At 37.3% G+C, this 17,503-nt stretch overlaps 1 protein-coding gene across 4 annotated transcripts in view; it reads right to left on the bottom strand.

The window, feature by feature from the left end:
• The window catches only part of LOC143237591 (neurocalcin homolog), a 49,983-nt gene that overhangs the window by 25,287 nt on the left and 7,193 nt on the right, over nucleotides 1–17,503 (bottom strand). For 3 of the 4 annotated variants that reach the window (XM_076477020.1, XM_076477022.1, XM_076477021.1), the window contains one exon: nucleotides 8,427–8,495. The exons of the other annotated variant lie outside the window; for it this stretch is intronic. The gene's annotated coding sequence lies outside the window, so the exon portion shown is untranslated. The remainder of the gene's footprint in view (nucleotides 1–8,426; nucleotides 8,496–17,503) is intronic. 4 annotated transcript variants of the gene reach the window in all.

Genomic DNA, 17,503 nt, shown 5'->3' on the forward strand with positions numbered 1-17,503 from the left:
GGAATGCAAAGAATAAAAATGACCACCAAATTCAGCTGAAGTTTTTATTACAAAAGTCATCATAAGACTGATATGAAGAGACGTTTCTTGAGTTATACCTACTTGTAACTTTGGCAGGTGACCTTTCAACTTCAGCCTGTAAAACATTTCTGAGGTCAATGACTTTTAATTAATCATGTAAATTAACCTGAAGATGACCTCGGAAGGTCGAAACGTTGTTCTCTATTTTAATAAAAGTTTTAATACCCTTACTAGCCATCTTGAGATACAGATCTCAGAGTTAGTGTAACTATTTCTTTAATGAAGTCAATCATACAACCACAGTTTATGTAAGGTTAGCTATATATATTGTAAGTGTAGTATTTCTACGAACGGGTATCGAAAGCTACCTAAAAGGATTACCTGTCAGTCACTCAGAAGACACTAAAATAACGTCACAAGGGACGTTTAACGTTGCAATTTGTGCTGTAGTAATACCATTGAAACATACAAATACCACGAATATCAGAAGAATCATTCACCCAGGGGCTACGACACAACATTACATATGAACTTTAAAAGCAAGAAACAAAAATATTTGTTACTATTAATTCTGGTTTTATTTATTCGTAAAACGGAACACTTCCGGGGGACCTTCGCTGGTACATCTATTCTATGAGGTCGGAGCAACTTTAAGAACATGCATTCAAGTTACGAGCATTCGCTCCTACAGTATATACGAGTAACGCCTGCAACTTCTCATGTTTTGTAATTAAAAAAAATCACCATAAGCCGGTTAGAGCGAGCAGCTTAAAACACGTGCACAACAAATTTAAATCTACAGTACTTTCCAGATTGTACGCTCAAATAATTTACTTGCAGTTATTTTGTGCTGATGGGGAAGTAACACTATAATAAGGAAACTGGACCACCTGTAAAAAACATAACGCAGTGCGCACCTGACATAATGACCACATTAGCCCCGCACACACGAGAACGAGAGATCGATCGCTATGCAAACACAACGTGAAATGCCAAACACGTGGACGCTTAGTGAGACCCCAGTAACAATGTTTCGTGGTGCTCTCCATGCAGTGTACAGCAAGCATTGTTCTATTGGTACACAAGCAGCGTACGAATAGGTACAGATTTCATCACGTGACTCCAACGGTTATTTGCTAGTAACAAGAACGACATGCCCGTATTACGCGTATTAATGAGCAATTATACCAGCAAACAAATAAGGGAAAGAAGGGTTACTCTGAAAAAAAAGTTACATCGAAGATTTTACGAAGATTTTCGGCTAAACTCACGAGAATCCCAGTCTGTTTATATCAGTTTAAGAACCCACGATTTGATGCAAAGGGGTATACGTACAACGCCAGTGTTCCTCAGGCGGGTTGGAAATAGTAACAAGCACAGAAGTGGTCCAGGCGCTATGTACACCAATTTTCACAAACAATGACTGTTAACGGTGTATATAATTAAACAAGTGAACTGTAATTATTATCATTTCCATTTAAGTTACTTACAAATCATGTTCTTACGATAGGAATTATTTACGCTGAACGTACAATAATGAGATCTAAACTGATCGCCTTCTTGATCTGTTTCTATAGAACAAGCTAGTTAGCACACGTAACACATATACCTTAGTAGTTTCTCTAATCAATATACAATGCGAGTTTTGTTGTAAGTCTATATTCAAAATGAAATAGAATATTGAAATAACTGTAAAAAACGAAGACCAAGCTAATATGTAGTCGTGTATGTTTCACACTAAACTATCTGTTGTATCCAGCGAGGTAAATCGAACCTCGGATTTTAGTGTTGTAAGACCATAAACTTACCGCTGAACCACCGGAGATCTAATGGAAGTTACTTTAAAAACTTAAAAGAAAAACGTCACATGCCTTTATTTAATCCTAATAAACAGTCGTGACAACTATATAAATTCATTTTTTAAAAGCAACTGTTATATATTTGCAGTACTTATAATTATTGATGTATTTAACCTGTAACATTTGTTAGGTAAACGGTCACAAGGCAATAATATTGTAAAAGCATTTAAGTAAAATAACAAAAAAAAGGATACATTTAAAGACAAATCTTGGTAACATGTCATAACACAAGCAGGATATCATTTAAACAAATAAGTGTGATGTCATAATATTTCAAAACAACACTGACTTGTATGGTAGAAGCTACAACACAGACTCCTTACCTGTCTCTCCTTCTCTCTTAATTTACTTTTCCTGTTGATACCGGCGTACACATAGGTGTAAACACGTTTACAACGCTGCACAGAACGGCCATCCACCAATGATCACAGCGCCATCTCACGGGCAGTTCTTTGGTTACCCGTTTCAAACCTTCAAAAGCAGCGCAACTTGAAACAAACGAACGGCACTCCGATTCTGACAACACTTTTTTTATTTGAATATTCGAATACACGTTTATATTCAATTTTACAATGATCAGGTATGGCCTAGTGGTTAGCATGCTGTAGATTAGAAAATACAAGTTTGAAGCACAATATTCGAAGTTATAATTTAGAGGCAGCTGGCTATGCCTGAACCTTGGAATTATTCACATAGCAATCTAGTCCTAATGTAGAATAAGGTGCCAGTCACGTTGAAAAAAAGTTTCACACAATAAGACATCCTTGGGACAACGAATTCTCTTTCCAGTTATTCACCAAGCAGTTTTACTACCTACTAATTTTTCTTTTTCTTTTTTTCTGGGGGGAGGGGAGAATTCACCTTCTAACACTTGCTTACGTAAACTCAAACTTCCTCCAGACCAGACCTTTTTTTCCCCCCCGATTTTGATACGAACTACTGCTCTCACAAAGTAAATGGTAAGTAAGATTATGGCATTAAATGAAAACAAGGGTCGCGGGTTCGAATTGCCGTCGCACCAAACATGCTCGCCCTTTCAGCCGTGGGGGCAATATTATGTGACGGTCAATCACACTATTCGTTGGTAAAAGAGTAGCCCAAGAGTTGGCGTTGGGTGGTTATGACTAGCTGCCTTCCCTTTTGTCTTACACTACTAAAGTAGGGACGGATTGTGCAGATAGCCCTTGAGTAGCTTTGTGCGAAATTCAAAACTAACCAAACTGAATAAAAAACCACAAAAGTATGTGGGAATGCTTCAAGAATACTTAAAGCCTTAGCCCACTAACAGGAGGTTTGTCTTCATTATATCTTCGTCTGTATATACACTAGAAAATATTACCGTATTTTACGCCTTGTAAGACGAACTTCATTTCTTCAAAAATCCCCATGCGTCTTCCAAGACAAAAGTGATGGGTTAAGGCAAGAGATTCCTTTAGGGTCTACTTAAAACGGCCTCTCATGATTGTAATCTCATTACTTACCAATTACAAGTATTTTCAATAGCATAAAACATTCAATTTAACTAATATTGTCAATATACTGTGACTAATATGATGTATTTGACTGTATTTACTCAGTAGGTTAAAAAAAAGTCGAGGTTACATCAAGGTGTTGGTTGCTGAGTCAAAATATTTTTTTTCTTCGAACTGTCTTTATAAAATTAGGGTGCGCCTTCCACGATGTATTTTACTAGGCGTAAAATACGGTATTTATGTAAAAGCAATGAATAAAACCCCTTTAACCCGAGTGCTTTTGAAAGGTTCACCTCGAGTTACAGGGTTTTTATTCATTTCTAACATTAATTCTTGAACCTACGCGTTTTTCTAACATAACGAACGTAAAAATAACAATAATGATATTTGTGTGTGTATCTGTGTCGTGCCCACTACGGGTACTGAAAACAGATCTCTTGCGTTATAAGCCTGCAACGACTGCGAATCGACGGAATCCAATAAAACAGCCGTTCAGAGGTTATGGATTTGAAATTCTGATTTACAGTACTGAAAATTAGACTAGTTTCATGACTGCTACAGGATAAATTTCATCTTTTGAGTTTAACGGATTTCCCGCTAATCGTCCTTAATTTTGAACTGACAGACTGTACAAGTTATTCTGAAACTTTATTCGCTGACCACATTTTTTTTTATCTTGGCGTATCATAGTGACATCTATACAACATGCTACCGTTTCCTTTCCCTAATCATACAATCTTTCCACAGACAACACAGGAGGTTCCACAAACCACAGGATAACTTATGGACTAGAAGGAAAGCATGTTTACAACACCGTCCACAGCTATATTTTTAGTCTAGTCTTGTAAGACATTAAGTGGAATTTGACCGTCACTCTTATAACACAGTTACAGTTTTAAAGTAAGGCGTGCGACCTCACCCCCCCTTTATTTTCGGTAACAAGAAGCAAACTTCTGTTTCACGCTCGGAGCCACCTGCATCAAAGAGCAAACTCTGAGTATTTAATAATGTTTGTTATGTACAGAGGGCTCCACTAATATAAATTATTTAACTGCCTCTGTCAGCTCATTTGAAACAGAAATTAAGTCATTCTTTACGTATGTCACGTACATTTTATATACGTCTCCAATGCTATCTACGATTACGCAACATTTTTGCATTAACGAGACAGAAACTAATTAGACAGGAGACATGCCTCGTTCGCGACGTCCTTTGCTTAGAGTAATTACCCACGAAGTACGGGCATTTCGAATATTAGAAACACTCGTATACCCTCTCACGAGACAGTCAGTACCTTTACACCACATACGAATTAGTATTATGTAGCATATACCAATCATAATAATTTGTCGCTGAACCTTTTTTTAACCCAAGTATATTGATTTTGTACAAAATGTTCGAAACGTTTTGGCTTCATTAGTTTAAACATACGCATTTCAAACGCTTTCAGGATAAATTACGAACAGATCATAGTTTATATTACGAACCGTCTGTTACCAGTGGAAAAGCTGTGCATGCACACAAACCTCAACATACACTTTGAAACGACGGGAGAACAGACATAAATAATACTGTTAAATCTTTTTTTCACAATAAGGATATTCTACACTAAATAGTTACGAATTAACCACACTATTATTCACATTTCATAACGTGACGTAACTTAATAAAAAATTTAATTTAGTGTATGTTATTGTTTAGTGCCTCTTAACATAACTGAAATACTCAATTATTTTTCATGATAGACGGTATCATTGGCTCAGAGCTCTGAGTGAAACCAAGCGCGTATGTGTGTTTTCTTATAGCAAAGCCACAGCGGGCTATCTGCTGAGCCATTGAGGGGAATCGAACCCCTGATTTTAGTATTGTAACTCCGTAGACTTTCCACTGCACCAAGAGTGTATCACAATTAACCTTTTCAAAGTCCATGAAATAATTTAAACTGACAGGTTAACTTAAATGTTTATCATCATTGGGGACGGGTACTTTTCCTTGCAAACACACGTCACATAAAACTGATGGGTGGAGAACATAACTGCGCCAACTCGTTAAATAATTCTAAGCAACATAATAATACTTGCCTAAGATTGTGTGGGTCTGACAAAAGAAAGATACTCAATATTTTAGATCGGTAAAGGTAGCTAATTTTTTTTTTTTTTCAATTTCACTTCGTATGTGCGTCAGTTCAAGTCGACAATTCCGAGAAACCAGATTTCTTAACAAAAGTTACTCTGAAATAGAAATTTAGTACATGTGAAAACAATGAATTTGCATTGAAAACGTTAGTTCTACGTTTATCTGTTAATCACGATTCTATCGTGTTAGCCTAAAGGAAACGTGTTGTTAAACCGCGCCCTCTACACAAATTACTTCACTTTACTTAAAAACGATGATCACTAGCTATTACAAATAATTTTTTGATTTTTTTTAATTATGACATAACTTACTGAATTAGCTTGCTTATTTGCTTCCCTGAATATTAAACAAGTTAGGACTACAGGAGAGCCCATGAAGTATGCAGCTGGGAAGAACTAATGCGTTTATCTATAGGTGTACAAGCATATTGTGCCCCGAGTTCGGCGAGGCGTTTCATTTCGTATTTCAGCAACTCTATACCAAGAGCGCCCATAGTCGGATGTACATTATAAATTACTAGGAGCTTTTTTTTAAGACGCCCGTATAAACTTTAGGTGATTGTTATTACACGCGCGCACACCTGCAGCTAGCTGGCTTGCGTGTTGGATTTTCCATGTAAGAAAACCAACCGAGCTCGTGCAACATAGCAACACGAATTTTATCGAGAAGGTAGCTTCTGTACCATACTTATTCGTCACGCAAGGAAACAGCATGCCACCAACCCAATCACCGAAACCACTGAATACCGACGCTAAGTAATTAGAAAGTCTATTGTAGTGGTGAGGGGTGTGTCAAAAAAATGGAGTATGTTTTCAATTTTTGCACAGGTTAACTTATTATTGAAAAAACAAAATCCTTTTAAAATAGTCTCAATGTAAACTGGTAAAAATAAATACACACGTTTGCTATTTCGATTTTCTTTTCCATCATACACGTCTCAATTTTGAAAAAAACAACAACAAAGTTCTAATTGTATTTTTCAAATGTTCATAGAACTCTTGCATTTGTGATTTACATTGAGTTAAGATGCTGAACAGGTTAGCACAATTTTTTTCGATTTGACCAAACATATATAGTTACACAGAATTTCTTTAAAAAGTTTCAAAATTCCCCTTAATATTTTATACAACTTGGCCATTTTTTAAAATAAGTATTTCTAATAAATCTAACAGATTCTGTTCATTATGTATACAAGTAGACTAGACCAGTATTCACTTGATTTCAGAATCCAATTTGGATTAAATATACAAGATCAATGAAGAGGTAAATGGAAAATTCTTGTGATCTATACATGATCCAGGCATTACCAAAGACAGGCTTCCGCTGAAAGAATGAAGTTCATACACAGGGTTAGAGCCAGCACTAAAGGGGTGTTGTGTTTCAGAAAGATCTTTTTAGAACAAAATATGGACTTTTTCTTCTACACAAAGAATATAAGCTATTTACATAAAAGTAAAGTATCTATTTCAAAAAAAATTTCAAAAGAGAGTGGGCTGTTCATAATATTGGAATGTCCCCACCTCCCCCAAAAAAACAACAAAACCCTCTTTGTAGCTATGGCCCTGTGTTGTTAGTTTCATTAGTTAGAAAAACAATATCAATATAAAAACAGCTTCACTTAGAAGGTAAAAGGTTTCTAATTAATTAGTTAAAAACATCTTCAAAGACAAAAAAGAAATATTCCTAGTTCAATAGTTTACAATATCAACACACAAATATATCTTCAAAGGGAAGAAAGAATTTCCAATGACTAATTTCAAGTGATTAATGATCTTAGAAAGCTATATTGTTATTAATTTGACATAAAAGCTCTTTTCTTCATGGAAAAAGAACATCCAATTTTCTTTTCGCTTCTTAGGTGGCATGCATGAAAAAAATATTCTGAATTTGTTTTCACGGTTAAGGTAATCTCAATCTCACTCAACTAGCAAAAACAGTTAAGAATAGCATATAGCATTTGATGCAGTTGTTTTCTAACTGTGTGTTGTGGCAAGTTGCAAAAAATAACTGAAAGCCTAAAAAAATATTGCATGTGGCAGCAGGGGTGTCACACCTCACAAGCTCAGTGACTGAAGATTTCTTCAGGGAAAGAATTCAGTGACCAACTACTTGAATACATAGCAATTTTGAATATTTCAAGGTTTCAGTGGTATAAAAAGTCGAAGAAACGTACTGCATAAACAATCAATAGGCAAGGCATCACTGAATTTTAAAACTGAGTTACCATTTCTGATCTTGAAATAAAAACATCACTCAAATTAACAGTGATGTAATCCACCTGGTTAGTAGTTGTAGTTAAAAATATTTACGGCCCGGCATGGCCCGGTGGTTAAGATACTTAACTCGTAATCTGAAAGTTGAGGGTTGGAATATCTGTTGCACCAAACATGCTTGCCCTTTCAGCCATGAGGACATTATAACATGATGGATAATCCCACTCTTCATTGATAGAAGAGTAGCTCAAGAGTTGGTGGGTGGGTGGGTGGTGATGACTAGCTGCCTTCCTTGTAGTCTTACACTCACTTTTAGGGACCGTCAGTGCAGATAGCCCTCATGTAGCTATAGGCAAAATTAAAAAAAAAAGATACGTTTCAGCTGCAAAACGAGTTGCATAATGATTCAATACTTTTTTTATCACAATGACTGAAGCTCAGAGTATGTTTCACAGTTTTATTATTTTTTTAAAGGACCTGTGCCTATACTCAAGATATGATGTTTAGTATAATTGCAGGTTGAACAACATACTTAAGGTGACATAAAAGGAAAAATATATAACTTTTTAAAAAGTCTCATAATATCAGAACTGTAATTTTTGTTTTGTGCTGCCAAAACATCTCAAATGTAAACACACGAGTCAACAGAGAATAAACAATTTTTTAGATAGAGCAAAAATGCTCTTCCAAATAATATAAAAATTGCATAATAGAAAAATACTTACATCATCTCTATTGAACAAAGCATATGTTAGGATGGAAGCTATCATAGTTCCTCACATGTTCAGAATAACCTGATAAAAATACCAGTTAATGACATTACACAAACACACTGTTGATCACTTCATTAATTGGGGATCACTCATGGGACAACACTTGATACAGATGATGAAAAGATTGATATTTTTTTATTATAGTGCTTCTAAGAGATGAATATTTCAACAGCAAAAAATAAATCTCTTAAAATACATAACAAAATAAAAAAAGTTAAGATATATAACAGTGGAGAGAATTCAACAATACAACCACCAGAGAAAGTTCAAGATGCATAACAGAAGAATTCAACATAATTCAACAGTACAGTCATCAGAAAACATTTAAATGTAACAGGTATAGATCATTATATGAACAGGAAATACTAGATTATATTTTAAAAGACTGAAAACATGTGAAATAATTAAGCAAAATCTTTTAAATTCATCATTCAGCAGTTCTTTCACTCTTTTAAAAATGTTTGTAGCATGCCCTCTAACAATGCCATAAAATTACATTTATAATATACTAATTACACTTGACAAGTACAAATGTGATAAATGTAAAAATTTTAACTTAAGTAGAGAAAATAAACTTGTCCAATTGTGACATTTCAGTATAATAATGGTGATATAAACATTTTACATATAAGAATGTAGTAAATAATGAAGGGCAGTTTACCTGATTAATCATCATACTCAATTACCTATGACTACACCACACTGATTAATGCCAGGTAAAATAATGGGTTAATAAAATTATGATTAAATAAATTAATGTCACAAAAATTAGATCTGTGCAATTAATTCAAGTAATTTATTATGTATAAGCATTGATTACATTGAGTAATGGTAAATGATCAATTAATCATAAATTACAGTCATATATAAAATCTACCAACTGAAATTTGTTTGTTCTTAAAATCCAAATAATTAAAATATTGCCATTATGATTTCTCGTTAATATATTTGAGTAATTCAAATTTGTTCAGTTTAATTCATTGGTATTATATACAGAAAAATAATCAATTAATCAAAATTAATTTCCAATTACTTGCTGTTTTTCAACTAGTTAGAATGGATTTCCAATTATTTTTTGGTTAATTCAATATTCTAATTCTCATGGGAGAATGACTGAAAATAACTAAAATTAGTAACCCACTAATTATCCAGCTCTAGGTATAAATATTTATTATAGTTGTGCATGTAATCTGTAAATACTGCAATAGGAGAAGCACACATTTTCAGTCAGCAAATTGGAAAATAATAAAGTTCAAATAATTCATGAGACTACAAAACATAGACAAAGGTCTAATTATTGTAGGATGGCCATCTATCATTCACTAATTTCCTTTCTTATCCTATACACTATTAAATTTTTCACTTTTGAATTGGTTTTCCAAACAAATATCTATTTTACAAGTTATTCTGACTTCCTATTCTCAAGCAAGATTGAATTACCTTCAAACTTCAAAATAAATACATTAGTTTATAAAATATTAAACATTTTATGGCTAATTTTTACCACAGCCTATACCACTTAGAAGTATTTGCAGAAAATAAACATTCACTAATAATGTTCACAGGGTTGTGGAACTTCTAAACCAGGAAAATAACAAGGTTTGGTGAAGGCTATGGGTTCATTGTCAAACTACATTTACTACTATTAGAGTAACAGAAACATCATTCTAAATACAGAAGACAATTATTCTAATCTTATTTTAAAAAAAATTACTTTCTGTAGGACTAAAATAGTATGCTTTCCTTTTTTTAACAAACTTAAGCTATCAATTATTTATAAATTAAATTTCAATGCTAGTTTCAACATTGAATAGTCTCAAATTGTGTTTAAAATTCAACTTCTAATGCCCAATCAAACCAGTTTTAAAGACAGTTTCAGTGCAGTGTGCAATCTCAATCTAAAATACACAATACTGCACTTTGAGAAATTTCAGTTCTGTGCTACTTGAGCTGATAAACAATTAATTTCACCATTAAATAACTTACTTAGCAAAATGCTTTAGTGCTGAAAAGAATACACCAAGTTTCCTATTTTAAGAACTTATATAAAAAGTAAATGTTGATGTAATCAAAATGCACTTTACATCTCTTCTGCCACCAATCAGATGACAGTATTGATAACTTTAAAGAATTGATTGATTTAGTGTTTTATGGCACAAAGCAGCGAGGCTATCTGCACCAGACATTCGGTAAAAATGTAAAAAAAATAAAAATAAATAAATGTAGTAATAGACATAAATGGAAATGAAGGTAAAACAAAAAAGTATAAAACCAATGTTGACACCTAGTCTACAATGTTAAGATAGAAGGCAGAGTATAAGAAGTTGTAAGGTATTTACTCTAGCAAAAAGGTAATGATTATAACCCGCCAGGAAGACTAACAGGTACGTTCAAGAACCACCGTCAGTCACCTGAAGTTGGTCTTTAGTCATGGAAGTCCTGGTTCCAGGTTATGTGTCATAGCAACCAGTATCAAAATGTAAAAGAATAGAAGTTTTAAAAGATACATAGCAAAATTGTAACAATGAGTAGCCAAATGTCCAGTAACAAGATAAAGTCAAGTAAATGGAGTAAAATTTGTAAAAGTAAATGAAGGTAAAAACAAAACAGCAATTAAAACAGAAAATGGTGTAAAAACCAATGGTGACATCCAGTCTTCAAAGTTGTAAAATATTTACTCTAGCAAAATGGTAATGATCATAACCCACCAGGAAGACTAACAGGTAAGTTCAAGAACCACCGTCAATCAACTGAAGTTGGCCTTTCCAGTCCTGGTTCCGGGTTATGTGTCATAGCAGCTATTATCAAAATGTAAAAGAATAAAAGTTTTAAAAGACACTCCGCAAAATCGTAATAATGAGTAGCCAAATGTCCAGTAAAAAGATAAAAGTCAAGTAAATGGAGTAACATTTGTAAAAGTAATTGAAGATAAAAGCAAAACGGCAATTAAAACAGAAAATGGCGTAAAAACCAATGTTGACATCCAGTCAACAAAGTTGTAAAGGACTACCTGTAGCTGAATGGTAATGATCATAACCAGCCAGGAAGACTAACAGGTAAGTATAAAAACCACCGTCAGTCACCTGAAGTTGGTCTTTCCAGTCTTGGTTCTGGGTTATGAGTCAATATGGCCAGTACTAAAAAGTAAAGTTGTAAAAGTGTGAAATGATATGCAGCAAAAGTATAATAACAACTCGCCAGGACGACTAACGAGTAGTTCAAACAGTAGCGTTAGTCATCTGAAGTTGGCCTTTCCAGTCCTGGTGTCGAGTTATTTAATGTTCTGGCCATTGTCCAATGTCAAATTGAATGAGAGAGATTAAAACCATAAAAAAGGAACCACAATTAAAAAGGTGTAATAAATTAATATGCAACACTTAAATGAGATTAAAAAGATTAATGGCCATTAAAAAATTAAAAACATTATCAAGGTGGACAGAGTCACCATCACCAATAACTCTGTCCAATGTTACAGACTGACCCTGGGAAAATATATGTTTAAAATATTGCCGTCGTTGATAATTGTAACGATGGCAAGAAAGTAAAACGTGGCTGATAGTGATTTGAGTGTTACACAAACTACACATTGGTGCATCAGTTCCAGATAAAAGAAAATGATGAGTTAAAAAACTGTGACCAATGCGTAGCCTAGTGAGAACAACTTCCTCCTTCCGAACTTTACGGAAGCTAGATGGCCAAAGTCCAATTTTGGGTTTGATTTGAAAAAGTTTGTTGTCGCGTTGCTCACTCCAAGTGGACTGCCAGCTGGCACGGAGCCGAGCCTTGAAGACAACACCATAGTCCATGCAATGAATAGGCATAGGAGTGATGGTGCTGAAGCAGACATATTTAGCTGCCATGTCTGCAAGCTCGTTCCCGCGAATACCAACATGGCCTGGTATCCAGAAAAACTGGATTGAAGTAGCTGCTAATGAGAAATGGGCCATTTGGTTTCGAATATCAGCGAGAATAGGATGTGAGCTAACGTGTAGCGATTCCAAGGCAAGTATAGAACTAAGCGAATCAGTATAAATAGTGCAGTTGGAGTACTGCTCAGCTGCAATATGATCCAGGGCAAGAGATATGGCATACAGTTCATGAATAAAAGACGGTACTTCCAATCTGGAGTATCTGCCTTTTTTAGGTGACTGAAAGAAAGGTCACATTTGGGGGCTGTAATAAGCCATGGTGGGATGGGCCGACCTGTGGAATCTGCAATGTTATCCAAGGACAGACACAATTCATACAATTGCGCCCGGATGCGAAGGCCAAACGGAGCAATGACAGATTGTCTGTTCTGAAAAAGTACTGTCCACTGAGGAAGGAAAACACATTTCCAGGTGGGATGCTTTGGTAAGGAATGAAGTTTCGAAGTATATTGTAAAGATAGTTGCAAACGGCGAAGGTGTAGAGAAGGTTCATGAGATTCAATGCATATACTTTGAACTGGAGAGGTATGGAAAGCCCCAGTGCAGAGTTGAAGTCCTTGGTGATGAATGGGGTCCAGCATCTTTAAGGCCGAGGGTCTGGCAGAGCCATAGACCATTGATCCATAATCGAGTTTCGATCTAATAAGAGCACGATATACCTTTAACATTGAACAGCGATCTGCCCTCCAACTGGTAGAAGAGAGGGCACGGAGGATGTTCAGTGCTCTTGTGCATTTGACCCAAAGCTGCTTTAAGTGTGGTATAAAGGTCAGTTTACGATCAAAGATAAGCCCCAAGAACTTGGTCTCCGGGACTGGCAGCAAAACTTCACCGATATGAAGTTCAGGATCAGGGTGAATACCCCGTCGACGGCAAAAGTGCATGCATACAGTTTTGGAGAGAGAGAAATTAAAGCCGTTGAGGGCGGTTTGTAGTTGCCACTCAATATATCTCATGTTTGACGACTGACATGAGATGTGAAAGTCGTCGACATAGAGCCCATTCGCAACAGTGAGAGGGAGTTGTTCAGTGATGGCATTTATCTTTATACTGAAGAGTGTAACACTCAATACACAGCCTTGAGGGACTCCAAGTTCCTGTACAAAAGAACGGGAAAGTGTCAAACCCACACGAACCTGGAATCTCATGTTCAATAAAAACTATTTAATAAACATGGGTAGATGGCCACGTAACCCATATGTATGGAGGTCTCACAAAACGCCATACCTCCATGTTGTGTCGTAAGCCTTCTCTATGTCAAAGTATATTGATACAAGATGTTGGCGGTTGAGAAAGGCTTCTCTGATAGATGTTTCAAGACGAATTAGGTGGTCTGTGGTGGAGTGCTGTCGACGGAACCCACACTAGGTGGGCGAGAGGAGGTTGTTCGATTCAAGGAACCAAACAAGACGAGCATTAACCATCCTTTCTAATGTCTTACAGAGACAGCTCGTCAAAGCAATTGGAACGTAGTTTGAAGGAATCTTGGGATCTTTCCCTGGCTTAGAGAAAGGTAAAATAATAGCCTGGCACCAGGCATCAGGAAAAACATTCTCCTGCCAGATACGGTTGAAAACAATCAGAAGGACATCAAGAGAAGCAGGAGATAGATGGTGCAGCATGTCATAATGAATATCATCAGGTCCAACAGACGTACTGGCAGACCGATGAAGGGCCATTTTTAGTTCCACCAGGGTAAAGGGACAATTATAGTCAAAGAAACAGTCAGTTCGAAAGGAAAGAGGTGATCGCTCTGCCCGAGTCTTGATGGCCAGGAAGGTGGAGGAACAAGCAGAAGTGCTAGATACCTGGCAAAAGCTTTCATCTAGAGTGTTAGAGATGTTCCAAACATCAGTCACCTCCTGACCATCAGAGAGTAAGATCGCGAGGGGGACAGAATGGTAGTGCCCATTAACCTTTCGAATCCTGTCCCATATGATCTTGGAACTGGTGGTAGAAGATATGCTGGTTGTGAACTTAATCCAAGATTCCTTCTGGCTTTGACGTCTTACCCACCTAGCATGTGCACGGGCCCGTTGGAAAGCAACTCGGTTTGAAAGTGTGGGATATCTACGAAAAGTATCCCAGGCCCGCTTTTGAGCATTCCGTGCTAAGTGGCAAGCAGGATTCCACCACGGACGAGGATATCGTGGAAAACGTGTCGAGGTTTTAGGAATACATTGAGCAGCTGCATGTGTAATACAGTCAGTTACCGCTGCTACACAGTCGTCTATTGATGGCTGATTTACGATGGCAGGATCAAGTTCTGCGAGAGCAGTGAAAGTGGACCAGTCTGCCTGATACAGCTTCCACCGGGGGCACGCGGGTAGGGTGGCATCGACCACGGCCAGTCTCTCTCAAAAGGATCGGAAAATGATCATTGCCTAGTGGATTACTGTCAACCCTCCATGAAAAATGGGAGAATAATGAAGGGGAGCAAACTGAGAGATCAATAGCAGTAAAGGACTGACTAGGTGCATGAAAGTAAGTGGAAGAACCAGTATTGAAAAGAGAAAGATTGTGATCAGAGAGCATCTGCTCTACAGATCGCCCCCTCCCATCAATAATAGCACTTCCCCAGAGGGGATGATGTCCATTAAAATCCCTTAGGATTAGAAATGGAGATGGCAACTGTTCAACGAGAGCATCAAAATCTGATTGATCATATGTCTCTCCAGGGGACAGGTACAGAGAACAAACAGTGATGGTATGACCCAAGGAAACACGGATGGCTACAGCCTCCAAGGGTGTGTTGAGTGACAAAGACAGGGTGGGCACGTGTTGATCAACCAACAGTGCCACCCCTCCATGTACTCGACCATCACACAACCTGTCATTTCTGTACAGAGAAAACTGCCAAATGGAGACAGTATCAGCAGTTTTGAGAAATGTTTCTTGTAAAGAAAGACAAACAGGATGGTAGGAAGCAATCAGTGTTTTGATATCATCCAGATTAGAACGCAAACCTCGACAGTTCCATTGTATCAAGGTGGCCATTTTTTAAGAACGGGTAGGTGAAGTGGCTGGAGAACCCTTCGGTTTACGACCACGTCTTTTTTCTTTACTGTCTTTAGTCGGAGGGGGTCTATCAACCTCCATGGATCTTGCTCTGGGTCGAGTGGGCAGGTTTTTGTTATTGGAAGGGGAATCCAGTGACTGAGGACGCGAACGAATAATTGTTTTGTCTCTTGTGGTGGGAGAAAAAGATGTATCAGAAGAAATGCCTGTATTTGAATCTGAAGGACGTGGATCTTGAGGTTTGTTGGAAGGTACAGGAGGAACAGAGATGGGTGTGGAAGTCGATTCATCAACCTTTTTAACCACGGAGGTCAAAAGGCTTTTCATTTGTTTTGAAAACGATTCTCTTGGAGGCACAGAGATCTGTCTGCACTCCCACTGTAGTTGTGGAATGAAGTGCAGTAGCATATGTCGAGATGGAGTTGTGGACAGCAATTTCGAGCCTCAGGATAACTAATGTTATGTGTCGTTTTCAAACGCTGCACCTCTTTTTCCTCCAACCATTTTGGGCAAGAATGAAAGTAAGAGGGGTGAGAACCATTGCTGTTTAAGCAATGTGGGTTCATGTAACAGTCATAGGCATCGTGGTCCTTGCCTCCACAACGAGCACTTGTCAGGGAACCACGACAAGATGTCTTTTAGTGGCCGAATCTCTGACATTGGAAACATCGAAGAGGGTTTGGTATGTATGGCGAACCCTGCAATGAGATAACCTGCCTTGATGGTGGCAGGTGCACGTGGTGAAGTAAATGTTAAAATGAGGGTATTTGTTGGCAGTGTAACTCCATCTTTGCGAGTGGAAATGCGCCTCACTGCAGAAACTCCTTCAGTGGAGAGACCAGCGAGAATCTTTGACTCGGGAATGTTCTTCAAATCCCTTTCAACAATAACTCCTTGTGAAGAATTCAAGGTAGCATGGGGTGTAACCTCAATAGGTATATCCCCAATTGCCTTTGAATTCAAGAGGAGTTCACTGTGTTGGGATGTGGATGTTTCAACCAATATGTCACCAGATCGAAGTTTCTTTACTGACTTTGGAGAGCCAGCAAGTCCCTCTCGTCCCTTTTGAATAAAAAAAAGGGGACATTTGCCCTAAAGGTTTTTCTGAAAGAGAATGTGATATAAGAAAATGAGGTACGTGTGTTACTGATGTTGAAGATTGCTGTTCTGAGTATTCAAGACAAGGTCGCTTACCCATTGACTGTTTTTTTACAATTTTATTTAAATTTTTTGGAGAATCCATAGGAAAAGGAAAAAATTTCGGTACCCACTGACCCCACCCACCATGGAGCCCTACAAGGGGACGCACTACAAAGTCATGCAAGGACAATGCAGCAATGCCAGGGTTTCGTGAGCACTATACCCAAACACCAGCATCAGGCACAATGTCCACAACACCCGTTGAGAACTTCCAACACTGGTACGTGGTTGTCTCTAGCCCAAGTGGACCAGCCGATTGACCCAAGGGAGGCCACCCAAAGGCCGCCCCGTCTACAGGAATTAGAGGCCAAAGTGGTGTGTTAGGGTTGGACCCCTCAACCACCAGGATCCTCTCCTCCCCTTCACGGGTCGTCACACACGGCAAACACGTGGGTGGATGTTTAGATCCCAGAGAAGGTAACCAGATAGAACAGAACCTTCCCTGGGAGGTCCCCTCACCACGTACAGGAATCCACACCGAGGGGAACTTTAAAGAATTGTATGTACTTAATGCAGCACAAGTTGCTCATTTCCCCTAAAATTAAACATCACTTAGAATCTACCCTACCACATCTCTTCTTTAATTAATAACACTATGTAACAAATTTTGTTCCTGGATAGTATGTGTTGTTTCTTAACTGCTTATGTTGTAAAACTACAGAAAATGACCATTATTCCCTTCAAACTTAGCTTTTGTGTCCTGGATAATAAAAATTAGGAATTAACCTATTTTCTATGTAAAAACATGCACATTTTCATTTACATAAAGTCTGAATAAAATGACATATGAATCAAGATTTACATTTATACTAGTTATACAAAAATGTTTAGAGGTGAGCAGAATTTCAAGATTTGTGACTCTAATGCAAGTCACTTTCATGC

Source organism: Tachypleus tridentatus, chromosome 13 (assembly GCF_004210375.1).
Source record: "Tachypleus tridentatus isolate NWPU-2018 chromosome 13, ASM421037v1, whole genome shotgun sequence".
NCBI classification, from domain to species: Eukaryota; Metazoa; Arthropoda; class Merostomata; order Xiphosura; family Limulidae; genus Tachypleus; species Tachypleus tridentatus.